The 13138-nt window shown below is 42.6% G+C and overlaps 1 long non-coding RNA gene across 1 annotated transcript in view; it reads right to left on the reverse strand.

Annotated features, from left to right (window-relative positions):
• Positions 1-11624, reverse strand: part of LOC135279341 (uncharacterized) — a 52359-nt gene extending 40735 nt beyond the window's left edge. Inside the window, exon 1 of the long non-coding RNA XR_010346612.1 lies at positions 11510-11624. This is a non-coding gene — a long non-coding RNA (uncharacterized LOC135279341). The remainder of the gene's footprint in view (positions 1-11509) is intronic.
• Positions 11625-13138: the final 1514 nt, after the last annotated feature.

Consider the following 13138-nt stretch of genomic DNA (forward strand, 5'->3'; position numbering starts at 1 on the left):
ACAGAAACTCTTCAAGATATATGACAACAGCTGTTTGTTTACTTTTAAAGAATCCCTCTAATGATCTTCAGACTTTTAACCAGCAACCCCCTAATGGCTGATCCTTAATAAAACAAAGTATGCAGCTATTTGCATCTTCACAGATGGATATTGGAAAGGGTTTGTGGTTGGGGTACTAATAGAATAATAAGTACCATGTATGGGATATGGTCATGTGGAGGAATACATTACAACATAGGCAGATACCAGCTTTGATGTATGCCCATGCACAGGCTCTGCTCACACAGCAATCCTTGATTAAGTGCATGCGACGTGGATGTTCTTAGTTTGTTGTAACCATTTGCTAATTTGCATTTGCAAATTTCAGTGAATGTGCTCCAAATGAAAAACAAACATACTCAACTAAAATCCCTGTGAGACACTCCACTAGTAAAATATTGTTCTATTGTTTAAAGGCTGTATTTTTATTGGAGTGCAGTTCTTCACTATTAGCAGGGTACCAATGTGTTTTAATGACTGTGATGCTTCCTACAGATTACAGCCAAAGAATGAAATCAATGAGCTACCAAAAGCACAACTATAATTAGTCTTTCATTTAATAGTCCCAGACAAGGCTTTAACTTATCCCATCCACAACTTAGTGCTCTGTTGACACTGAAGAGCTGTTTTTATGCTACTTCCCAGGGTTCATGATCAAACCACTCTACTCAAGTAAGTTAAGTAGATCACCCTTTTTTTTCAAACCAGCTTGTCATCAAACAATAGTTTTCAAGCCCGGCTGTGGCACATTTGGCTGGCACACAGCATGCACTGCCTGAAAAGCTGCTCCCTGCTCCTCTGAGGTAAAGGCAAACAAATATCCTGCTCAGGGAGTCCTCCAGTAGCTGGCCAAAAAGCACACCAGGAGTCACTTCTGGGTATGCTTTTTCACAAGTAACTGCTCTAGAAGCAGCTTCTTAGCATGTGCATTGGCAAACTGTAAATCCTTTGCAAGAAAGCCTCTCCCTCCAGATGTAGCTCTAAATCCAAATTCCAAACAGTTTGGTAACTGCCAAGAGAGAGGCATTGGTGCTAGAGACCTCCAAACTGAAAAAGAAGTCAGAATCCATTCTGAGGGAGGGGAACTTGGCAATTACCTGCCAAACCATTGTTTGTTTTGCCACCCCTAAATGGCAAGTGTAGCTTCAGACAATCAGCAGCACAACAGTGTCATGCTGCAGAGGAAGAGCTGTACCACTGAGATGCTCCACAGAGCCATCAGTCACTATATGCACTGCTCAGTGACATGGCAGACAATGGCAGAAGCTAACCAGAAGGTCAGTGAAAGCAGCCCCAATTTCCTGACATGCTTACAAAGATTTTCTGCTTTTCAGCCAGTGTTCCATTCAACCCGATGGAAAATTTTTTATTTTTATTGTGTCTGCAGAAAGTGTAAGAATTGCAAGTGTTCTACTCCTGCTGTGGTTTGATTTGTCTTATTAAATACAAGTGCCATTGTTCCTGCTGGAACAGGTGCTCACCAGTGCCATTTTGGAAGGATGAGGGAGGAATATGAAGCATCATCCTCACCAGATTTACACCATGACTATGATGAGTTGTACCATTAATGTTTGAGCTAAACTCCATCAAACTAAATGGGAACTCTATTATTATTGCCAGCAGACTTTGGATTAGAAACCTGAAGTCTCAACCAACTCCACCTGCACAGCTCTGTCTCCTGGGGAGAAATCACCCTGGCATCAATGCCCTGCTAGTGCACTGCCCTTGCACACCCCTGCACAGAGAGCTGGTGTTGCAGAACCACGGAGCTCTCAGGAGCAAAACCCGTGATACTCCACTTTGTGTGTTCTCAGCAGAACTGGCAACTAAATTCAGATGACAAAGTCTTCATTGACAGTGGAAGTACAAGAAACTGAAAGCTTGCCAGCCAGCTTTCAGATCCCACACAAGCTCTGCAGCAATTACTAAAAAAATAAGTATATGCCATCAATGTTGAAAGATAAACATCTGTACAGAAAAAAAATTCCCTTAAATAATGTACTTAGACATGCTTTGAATACTTCCCACCCCAATTTATAAAATACTGGATTCCTGCAGATTTTCTGCACTCTTAGACAGTAAGTCCAGTTTGTAGCCATCACTTACATTCTCCTGTCCTCTTCAGAGCTCACTACCGCTAAGGTTGCTCAGACATTTGCATGCTCATCTAATTATATTTGTTAGAGCAGGTATTTGTAACCCAGTGTGGTACCGGCTGCAGTGTTGATCTAGTAACAGCAGTGTAAACATGCCCTACTTGTGTACAGCACAGGGCTGGCCTACGTGGCAGTGTGACTGTACAAGAAGCTGCAGCATTCAGGTGTGCCATTAACTCCACGCTAATTACTGCATGCTCCTGTGAGTGAGGGAGCTTACTCTTATGCCAAACACAGCAAACCACCCCACACAAACACACTTGTACACCTAGTAGCCTTACCAGTAAAACAAATTAAACGTGCTTGGGAACACTGCAGGGCACCAGCATTGGGTGGACACATAGCTCACATCCCTGCACCATCAGAGCAAACTGCCTGCAGACCCCATCCTGCCCCAGCCACAGGGCAGCTGGCAGTGGTCAGGAGCCCATAAAGAACCCCCCTGAGAACTTCCCAGCATGGCTTTCCACGTGCCAGTGCTTGGGAATGCTCTCTGTGTTGCTTAATTTCCTGCTCTAAATGTAGCCTTCGTGTCTGGGGTGGGGAGCAGGGTGAGCACCAAACCTATCTGGCAGTCACTCTTCCATGCAGGTAAGCATTTTTCCACTCCTGGATATGAGAAATATCAGCACATTTGTATCAAAGTAATTATCAGCAAAGTTAAAAGCAGCAAAACTGTTTAGACAGTGCTTTAAAACTCTTTTATTCTCCATTTGGAAAGTTGGTTTTACTGCTCTTCTACACCATGTTCAATGGTTTCATGTATCATTCCCTGTTGAAGTCCAGGACTCTACTTGGTTTGGTGGAAAAGAATGGGTCTTATTACTTGGAGTTTTATTTTAGTTTTAAATGACTACTGTAAGGATAAATTGCCTTGAAAAATACCTCCAAATAGTTAGAAATACTTCCTAACCTTGCCATAAAGATTTCTTTTACCACTGTGACCTTAATGAGAATGTTTCCCTTAAGAATTGCGGGGAGTTTTATGAGAAAGCAACAACAAAACAGTGAGAAACCTTGGCAACATTGAGGGGGAAGAAGATCAATAAAAAGAAAAAAACCCCAAACAAATAAAATAATCTCTCAGAAAAAAGGCCAATACCAACTTTTAAGATGACCAAAGTCTAATATCCTCTCATTTGTAAGTTTAATTTGTTTTCTGTACTATTTTTATCCGACTGAACTGCTATTATGTGAAGTACAGAAAAAAAGGTCTTTTACTTAGAAGAATTCTTGACTAGCTTTCTCCTAAATATGATATTCTTGGGAAAACAGGATATCACTTTAATAGATGGAAAGAACAGTCCACAGCCACAATACACAAAACCTGATCTACAGCCTTAGCTAACCCACTGGTTCACACATGCCTAGTTTTAAGAATGTGACATATTCCCTGAAACCCACTGGCTCCCATCGGACATCTCAATGGATCTAAACGTGAAGCACCAGTTTGGGCACCCTGTCAAACCTCTGACTACCATCACCATAAATCCCCCTCAACCTGCCTCCAAAAAAAAGTGTAACCAAGGGAACAGCACTAAAGGCACAACCCTAAAGATGGTGAGAAGCTGTCACATCCACTCACAGCCAGAGAACATTCTGGAGAAAGCCTGATCTCACTGATACCCACAGGACTTCTGTGCTGTCTTCCAGGGGACCAAGAGTTCTCTTAATGGGCACACTTTGTCTATTAAAATCAGAGCCTGACACCCCTAAAACCCCACACATGCCATATATTCTTAAATCTGATAATCCCACTAAAAATAATTGTTCTTCCTTTATATTTAAGACAAAAGACTGCTATTTTGCTGAAGAGGCTGCATTCACAAAGACCACCACACAATATCAAGGGCTTTGCAGTTAGGGCCGAGTGAGCAGTCTCCCAGGAGGTTCACACAGGTCCCTGATCTCCCATGGACTCACACAGGTCCACGATCCCAGCTCAGATGTGTCCCAGGGCTGAGAGAGCTGGCTGACTTCAGTGTAAGGCCACAGAAGCAGCCTCCAAGCTGCCCCTCTAGGCTGGTCTGCATCTTCCCTGCTAAGAAGCTATTCATGACACAAGGTCTGGAAAAGGAAGGGTCAAGAGAAAACACTTGTGGTTTTGGTGCATTTCCCACATTCATTCAAACACTTTTATTTCATTAGTATTATAATTGGATGTTCGGATTTTAGAAAAAATCCCAATGTTTTCAAGTAAATTTTGTTAAGATTTTTATTTAGTGAAAAAGCTTTTTCCCCCTCTCAAAAACGAAACTCTTCTGTGCAAAAAATGTCCAACCTTAAGTTGATTGACAGCTCTGGAAGGGACAGAGAAACATGTTCACAGTTCTGTCACCAACTGATGCACTGAGTCTTTGCTTTAACAGGTCTGAGATCATAGAGATGTTTGGGATGGAAGCTATGGAACTGAATAAAACAGTCTTACCTTTTTATCTCCTAACTTGCCCACTTTTAGGAGATATCTATCCATCTACATTTCACATATCTCTGAAGAAAAATATTCTATTTCTGTGCATAAGAGTACATTCAAATTCAATATAATGACAGATATTTTTTCAGAGATCCTAAAGTGTTCTGCAGATTTTACAAACATGACTATATAAACAGGCAACATTTTACCAACCTGTGAATTCAGGTATATGTCTTCAAATAAGGAAGACAGTAACCATTTAATATGGTACCACATTACATATATGAGTTAAGGATATAAAAAAAAACAAAAAAAAAAACCAAAAAAAACCCAGGAATTAAAAAGTAACTAACTTAAACCAATAAAACTCTAGCCAATGCAACAAAACTTGCACACCTTCTTCTACTAGAAGCATGTATATATCATTAGGAAATGGCCACAATCTCAACACTATGTGTCACAGAGAAATTTATCATCTCCTCAGTCCTGTGTCCCTCCTCGTTCCCATCACCAGCTATTACATTGATTCAGCAACTGACTCCAAAGGAAAAATACCACTCACTAATTACCATAGAGTGGTGTTCATTCAGCACTTCAGTTTTCCTTGGAGGCTTCTTACCCAAACATTAACCCTCAACCAAACCAATCTCAGCTGTTTCAACATTCTCTTTTCATTTTTTTTAAATATGTACATAAAACAGAAGAACCAGACCAGTTGCAGTCAGACTTCTTGGCAATTTAACATTTTTAACCAAAGTAATTTATAAATTATTCCAGTGGAATATTTATTTATATGAAGAATTTTGTGGGTTATTTTAAAGGTCGGATTGGAACTGCTTTTATGTAGTAAGTGACTGAGAAATTGCTGAATGTTGTCTTGTATAAACTTCACGCTAGCAGCAATGCTACAGAACAACTTTGCTTCAGTCAAGGACGCACGTACATTTTAATTAAATACTTTAATTATGAAACAGTTGCTCATGTAGCTACGCAAACTGAAAATGTTTTGGGTGTTAGCTTTTTTTTTTTTGATCCGTTCTAATATAAAAGACAGTGTAATTCAAACATAACAAAACCAGAGTGTTCTCCTCTCTGCAGAAAGAGGGGAAAGACACACAGCAGGAACTAAAGGAGGACTTGAAAGGCTCCGTGCTGGCCGCCGCTCAGGGTCCCACTATTTGCACACCAAAGGTAGCAGACATCTGGGGCAGAGCTGTGCGGTGCCTCCTGCCTCTTCTGCGGGGCTGTGCCCAGGGAATTCCGCCCCAGCCAGAAACGGGGCTTCCAGCCCTTTCATGCTGCTCTGGCCTGTTTACCCACCATAACGGGGTCAGAGCACAGGAAGAAATCTTAACCCTACGTTTGAGGCAGAGAATGCTGCGAGCTCAAGGACCGGCACATGTGGGATTCGGTTATCGGCAGCGGCTCTGCCAACCAGCACTGACCTGAACCCCAACTGTAGAACAAAAACTTCTCCTGCTTGAATCACTCTCTGAGACTAAAGGCACGCTGGAGAAGTGCTCTGAGACATTATAACAGCCATCACAGAAATGCTAAGTACTCTTTTTCCAGGCTATTTTTAGAAAATTACTGAAGAGCAAGATGTTACCCCTGGGCCATGTACATTGTATTTTCCATACTTGCATCAATTACACAGTGTGGTAAGAATGGTCACACATAAAGATACACTCTCAGATTGAACGCCACATTATTTTTTAAATTTTCTGGACATTCTTTAGAGATGCTTCCCCCCTTCCCCAGCTGACCATGGAATCACTGCACAGCCTCACAATGCTTTGCTGTGCTTGGACATCCTCCAACTCTGGACACTCCAGAGTGAAAAGTCAAGTAGAGAAAGGAGAACACAAAGATGAAGGCACTGACAGGAAGGAAACTATCAAATATCACAATCCCAACAAGCCATTACTTTTCTCTGGGATCAGCTAGAGGGTTAGTAACATGCTTCTAAACTCCTTGCACAACAATAGTAGCAAATCACTAACAAATTAGTAAAAGTAGTAAAACAATGACTACCAAATGGAATTCTTGCAAGCACAAGTTTGAATATTTCACTCTAAAGTTCAAAGGAGATACTAAACAACAGTTTTCTAAAACACTGTTTTGCACAGACCGACAAGAATTGTGACCAGATATGTGATACCGGGGGGGGTGGAATGGGCAAATGTTCTATTTTAAACCATAGCATATCAGCAGGAGAGCTGGCCAGGTACTCCAGCATTTGAGATTTTTTAAAAGGAAAATATCTTGATGAAATTTATCTGCTGTAAAACCAGTTTAAAAATTCTGTGTATGTTTTTTTTTTTTAATGGAATCCCAGCTCCAGCACATCCAGTAGCATGTCTTAGTGACATTAAGCACTCCTGTATTTCAGCCAACAATTAATCAGGCTATGCTTGATACCCCTTAATAGAAAAGAACAATTGTTACTAAAGGAATATAACAATTAAATCACTAGGGCTAAATTGCCACATCCTTACAGTTTGCTTTAGGACTGGGTTTTCTGTGATGCAATCTCCACAAAAATTTCTTCACAAAGATTCTCTTGCAGTGTGTCACAGTGGGAGAAGGCAAAAGTTTGTTCACCATCTCTGTTCAAAAGCTGCACTTAATCCTGGAGAAACCTGGAGGGGTTTGGATGTCAGAGCTCTCTTTTCAGAGGCTCCAGGTGACTCAATCAGAGCCATCTTTGCCATGTTTCTCTTGAAACAGAAGATCCCTACGAAAATGAATGTCGCTTGAAAAAACGTATCCCCTTTTCACTGAAATTTTCTAGTAGGAAGGTGTATTTTATTCACCTCTCAGTTCTATCCCCAAGCTAAATTCAGAAGCACATATGGTAGAAGCTTCCACAGCAAGTAATTGGAACAGGCATCACAACCAAAGGACTCCTGTGGCTGCTCTGAAAGCAAACATTGAGATCTCCATGTAGATGCACAGATCTCAGAAGCATGATCTGGCCCCCGGACATGATAGGTTTCCTATAAAGAACAGTGTTACTATAATCCCTCTCTTGTCATGAAATATTCAATTTTCTTTTCCATTCTTACAAAATAAAATGCTAAATTACCTAGTTTAGTAGGTCAATGTCAAAACTTATGATGAAAAAGAATCTTCCTAAGAGAGTTTCTTAAAACCTGTATAATCAGGTTGGTAATGCTGCCCACAGGGAAAACCCATTAGCACAAATCTCTAACACATTTCAAAAAGCTAAACCTAAGTGGATTGTGGGTATGCCTGTTTGCTGCATTGCAAGCAGACCAAGTCACCTGAAAGTGCTGCTCCATCTCAGTGCTCTGGTTTCCCTCTGCCCACACTTGGTGTAGAAATCTGATGGTGCAGCCAGTAGGCAGATTTTGTGAAGATGTGGAAAGTAGATTTCATCTTCCTCATGTAACTGGAAGACATTTTGTGGCTGATTGCAAGGGTTAAACTCTACTGCTGGACTTCAATACTCAGAAATTCTATGCACTCTCTTTTTAGAGTACTCTTCCTTCCTTCCTATCCGCTAACACAATAGGGAAAGCTTTGTTATCATTAATCATCTTCGGAGCCCTGGGGATTCTCTGAGTACTACAACTGCTGCAACCTCCCTGGAAAAACCCACAGAGACGTGCACCAAAGTTTCTGTCAGAGTTCACTCAAGCAGATTTTCATTAATAACTGGATTTACAAGCTGGGGACATGGTTAATGCTTCATCTGAAGTCAAATAAACTAAATCTTTGATAATTATCACCAAAATCAATATTTTTAAATAAAGTATCTGAATTTTTTTTTTTTTTTTTTTGCCACAAGGATCTATAATCTGAAGGGAGGAAAGATTTTTCAGCATAAAACCAAGTAATGTTTCTTTCAGCATAAAACCAAGAAACACAACATCACTAGATATTAGGAAAGCTAAGATAAGCATTGTAAATAGAGATGTAAATTTATCAAAAGTTATATGTTTTTGAGAAACAATGATTGTGCCTTAACAAAGAACAATTTACCCAGACTAAACACCTTAAATAGCAGGCACTGTATGAGTTTAGCAGCAATTATTTGACTAATTCATCATGTCAGCCTCCTAACAAATAGTCCCCAAAGAAAAGCAGCCTGTCTTGTAATTTCTGGAGACTTTGAAGGAAAAGGATATCCTGTAGAAATTAAAGAAAAGCAACATGGCTGAGAAAATACTTGTAAATAAGTCATCAACATTCTGATTAGATCTCTAACTCCTTGATCTAAATGTCTTGTTTTTTCATGCATTCTGCTACTTAAAACTAATTTTAAAAATACATTAAGTGCAGGAATAAACAATGACAAAAATGTAGTCCTGATTTCTCAGTCTTTTCATCTGCAGGTGCAAATTCTACACTTATTTATAGCTGTTTCCTCAACTTAATGCCCACTTTTCATAGAAGCATAGTGCCAGCAATAATATACCAAATCCCCTATTTGAAACTGAAAGATACAATGCTCACATGGGGAGAAGTGACTTTTTAAAACTCTTCAGACAACACTTATGAATTCCACAAACAATCCAGCAACACAATTCTGTAACTAAAAATAAACTAACAATAAACCTCTCTGATTGAGAGCCCAGTTTCAGCATCCCCAGTGCCACGCAGACTTATGGGGCATTTGTGCCATTTGTGTGAGCACTAAGTAGTTGTGCAAGTGCATGTCAAGATTAATGTCCCTACCAATCCACAAAATGATTGTTTTTGTGCATAATTGCAGTAACTACACATGCAGGTTAGGTACATAGCATTGATTTTACTTGCCTATCCTTGTGCTACTACAATACTGATAATTTGAATCTAATTTATTCTCATTGTTTATGCAGTTAACAAGCTGCTGTGTGTGTAAACAGAGGCCTGTGAGCTAAAACTTGGTGTCTTGCTCCACAGAAATTGCAATCTAAACAAAAAACCTCTGCACTGGAGAGGAGACTGGTGCTCACTCCACTGAAAAACAGAAGGGAAGCAACAAGAGATGACAGGAGCAGCAAGACAGAGGGATTGGGCAGAGTGCTACAGAAATAACCTGGCACACAACACAGTAGTTCATAGCAGTGAAGAACGGGAAAATGGGCACATTTTACACCAGATTTTCATTTGTTAAAAGGGATTTTCAGTGTTTTCCTACTTCAGAACAGCATAGAGAACATAAATGCAGTAAGAAAGAGGAGATGGTGAGCAAACAGTGGCAAGTAATCACTGTGGTGGTCACTATGGACATATCCGAGGTACATTGAGATAGATTAGGATAAGACATTTGACTAGGATGCAATAGGAGATGCTAAATAAGTGAGAAATCATCCCCTTTAACTCCAGACTGTGTTCCCTCACCCAATGAGACCTCTTTCCAAAGGAAACAGGCTACAAGGCACATTTATGACACTGTACTCTGGAGGCACATCTGAAAAGGGTGGTCTCATGAAGCACAGTGGCTCCACCCAGGCATCTTTTATCTGTCAGCCACCATGTTCTGGAGCCTGTTCACCCAGATGCTTTATCCCATCATTTAAATGCTGGTTTAGACAACATTTTCTTCCCCCCTTTTGATTGATGTCCAGCCCAGCACATTATCCTTTCCTTTAAATTGATGTCACTTTCTTTAAGAGCCTAAGCATTACTCTAAACTGTGTTTTAATTGCTATTTATATGTCCCTCAAGTGTGCAGAATCATTTATTGTTCAGCGAAGGCCAGGACATTTTATAAATAAAATCCTCACTTGCTACTGAGAATGATAATATTAGCTGACAGCATCTGGATGCACTTTCAAAGCAAAGATTTTACTTCTGCAAGACAAAGCTAAAATCACAGATGGCATAAGCTGGTGTGAAAACTGCAGAAAGCTTTTTTACCCCCCATTCTTTGAATACCATCACAAGTTGGTGAGTAGGAGGAAAGTAAAACCTTACATACATCCCAGCATGCCAATCCATGTCCTACTGAGATGCTTGACTGTCTATTGCTTCTAAGCAGCTGGAAGAATGTCAAACTGTCATCACTGATTAAAATGGGATTTTATAGAAAGCATCATATGTATTGTCAGAATTTTAGAATTATTTTGTATGATGGAAATAAAAAAAAAACCTGCTAGTTTTGCTTCAAAACATATTTTCTTCACATTTCCCTCTGTTTCACACTAGTACTTACTAAAGGCTGTACTTATTCAGTAATTATGGACTTCACCTTGCTTTGGAGAGTTGGGGATTTTCCCACCATGAATTTTCACTGAAAAGCCTACACTACTCCTAAACAGCCTGCAATTGCACAGATGTCTCCCACCAACATTTCTGCCACTTGCTGTCTCCAGGCTCATTCCTGAGCACTTCAGTGGAGCTGGTGATTTTGATCTGCATGGCTCACCTGCAGTTCCCTGCCTTTCCCTTCCTCAGCTCAGGAAGTAACTAGCTCTGTTGTACAAACACCTTGTTAGAGACAAAGAGGACCATGTATCCAAGGACATACTGTATTAGCCTTTACCATTCAACACAAACCTTCAGGGAACCCAGAGCCTCCTGACTCCCATCTCCTCTGGCCATCATTATTTGGATTCCCTGAACTTTGAAAGCTTTAAACATGAAATGCTTTCATCTGAACTCTGTTAGGCAGCAAAACTTGTGTAACCCCTTCCTATGTGTGTGCATCAGCTAAACTTGCCAATTTTCATTCAACAAGACCTCCATGTGAGCAAGACCGAGAAGACGCTCAGTACTGAGAATGGAAAGGGAAATTCTGAGAGTCAACAGCAGGGGTAAGAGACAGCACCCGCTCCAAGAGGTGTTACAGAGGTGTTACAGAGGGGGACAACTAAAATTTCTGTATTCCAGGACAGTGCTGCACCACCTCTAGAACCTGGCTGGCCATGCTGGGGCACCCCGTACTTACCAGTCACACAGGGAGAGTCCCAGCAGTGCTCCACACATCCCTGCTGTGTGCCCACCAGCAGCCCCTCCTGCTGCCAGATTGCTGCCCACAGCTGGGGTGACTCATGGTGTCTGGTTAAAGGCTTAATCACTTACTGCCCCTCAGTACCCCCAGAGAGTCAGCATTAGCCCAGCTCAGTAACGAGCTGGATGTGCCTGCTGGCACAGCGGAGGCTGTGGCTGGCCTGTGCCCTGTCCCTGGGTGACCACGGGCTCTCCCTCAGGCTGACCCAGCCCAGGGCAGCAGCATCCCTGGGGCAGGGGCTGCTGTGCACAGCACCAACATGTCAGGACAGGCTGCTCCACCAACACAGGCCCCAGAGCCTTTGGGCATCCTAGGGAAGGGCCCCACACCATCCCAGCTCAGCCCAGCTTAAGGGACCCAGGGCAGCCACCAGCAAATCTGAGGGACTGGGCTGGGCCAGCACTTGAGCACCTTGAGCGGGACCAGGTAGAAGCAGAGGGTTGTGGAGAGCAGCTCCCCGCGGGGGGATTGATTGCCAGCACTGTGGTCACCACAGGCTGGGCATGGCCACAGACCTGCTGAGATATCCGTGGGGTGACCCTATCCCCAGAGCCATGCCCAGCCCCATGGGGTGACTCTATCCCCAGTGCCATCCCCAGGCTCCAGTGTGACTCCAGCCCTGTGCTGTACACAGCCCTGCAAGTAACGCGGCTCCCAGTCACCAATCCCGTGGGGTGATCCCCATCCCCAGCCCTGTGGGGTGGCCCTCACCCACCCTCTGACGCACTCAGGCTTAGAGGTGACCCCAGCCCTGCAGTCTCTGGGGCTCAGGGGTGGCCCAGGTGTCCCACTCAGGGCAGGCAGGACACCTCCTGTGCCACACTGGGCCACCAAGGCCTTGTTCCTCACTGCCCAGCTGAGAACCAGGCTGAGACACAGCAGCAGGGGCTGCTTTACAGTCCCTGGGTTTGGCTTCTTTCCTTTTCCTCTTTCCTTTCCCAGTGCAGCTGTAACTGCATCTTGCAGGAAATACACCACAGCCCCCAGAGAGCCCACAAAGCCAGCTCTGCAGTGAGGTGGGCACCACTGGCCTCAGCTCTGAATGCAGTGGGGACATCACAGGGAAATACTGGTGAAGCAAGATTGATCATGATGAGCTGCATATTGAGCCAGGGTTTTCAGATGGTACTCTTGCCCTCAAAAAGCTGCCTCATCTGCACCAGCTTCCCAGTTTTTCTGCTAAAGGCTGTCCCTCTTGTACTCCCCTAAGCACCCAGTGAACCCATGAGCAAGAGCCCCTCCAGGGATGCTGCAGCACCCTGATGTCCTGCCAAGCTGAACTGCATCCTCCATGAAATGGGGGATGAAATGGGGAACATGAAATGGAAGCAAACCTGGATTGCTGGATTCTCCACTGGCATTTATGCTGGTAGGTCAGGGAGATAATTAGCTCATCTTGGAAAAAAAATGGGGATGGTTGGTAGGGGGCAACAAAAAGAGCACCACAAAAATTTAAACTCTGTCATACCAATTACAATTCCTTGTTCTTTTTAGCCACTTACTGCATCACTCTGAGTGCTAGGAAATGGTCTGCATGGAGAAAATAAAATGACCTTGTTGTAAACT

The sequence above is a fragment of the Passer domesticus genome, chromosome 12 (assembly GCF_036417665.1).
Source record: "Passer domesticus isolate bPasDom1 chromosome 12, bPasDom1.hap1, whole genome shotgun sequence".
Lineage (NCBI taxonomy): Eukaryota > Metazoa > Chordata > Aves > Passeriformes > Passeridae > Passer > Passer domesticus.